This window comes from Theobroma umbraticum, unplaced genomic scaffold (genome assembly GCF_002168275.2).
Source record: "Theobroma umbraticum cultivar Fairchild unplaced genomic scaffold, ASM216827v3 scaffold_55.0, whole genome shotgun sequence".
NCBI classification, from domain to species: domain Eukaryota; kingdom Viridiplantae; phylum Streptophyta; class Magnoliopsida; order Malvales; family Malvaceae; genus Theobroma; species Theobroma umbraticum.
This window is the reverse complement of record NW_018397270.1, coordinates 2,592,201-2,593,057: the sequence shown is the minus strand read 5'-3', so window position 1 is coordinate 2,593,057 and position 857 is coordinate 2,592,201.

Here is an 857-nt window from a genome sequence, read left to right as displayed (position 1 = left end):
ACCCTTGTGCACAAGTGAGCTCTAGCTAGAGAACCTTTAGGTTGCTGATAGGCTGTTAGATGTTGCTAGGCCACTAATTATGATTATACATGGCAAGGCCGCGAGTTGATATACGTAGTTACGACTACATGATTTCTCTAATGTTGGCCAACATCATTAAGACTGCCATGGCTGTGAAAATCTAGTGGAAGGGGGCCTCCTGGATTGTTATTACGTAGAAGAAGGTCCACAAGTTGATATCTATGATTACTTACTCGAGAGCCTTGAGAGTTTTTAAACTCACACTCTTTTGCATGGTGGAGAGTTAATGTTTTTCTGTTGCTCCAATATTTGATTAAACGCTTTCAGTTCTTTATATATTGATCATGAGTTGATGTATGTGGATGTACATGATTACTTTTACATGCCACACATTTTGGGAGCATACGTGCTTTTTATATGTCTATTGTATTTTTGAACGTAATAGATGATTTCGATGATCGAAATTTATTTTACTACGCTTTGTTTTCGGCATTGTTTTGCCAAGGAAAGTATTGCACTATGATTTTACGACATTATTTTTTTACAAGGCACAAACACTTTACTTGTTATTTAGTTTTATGAGGTTACCATTTTATACTCTGATTTTATCTTTAAAATTATCTACTCTAAGCTTGTGAGACTCACCCCCTTTATCTCTCTTTTATAGATAGTGAGCAGCCTAGCATGCATTCATTGGCATTTATTGTCCACCGCGGATAGATTAAGGCATCTCATAGCATTTATTCCAAGTCGTTCTGTTGCTGAAGGTCGAGTTGTCCGTAGTGTATTTTGCTTTTATAAATAGACACTATTCTCAATGTAAATGTACAGTTAGA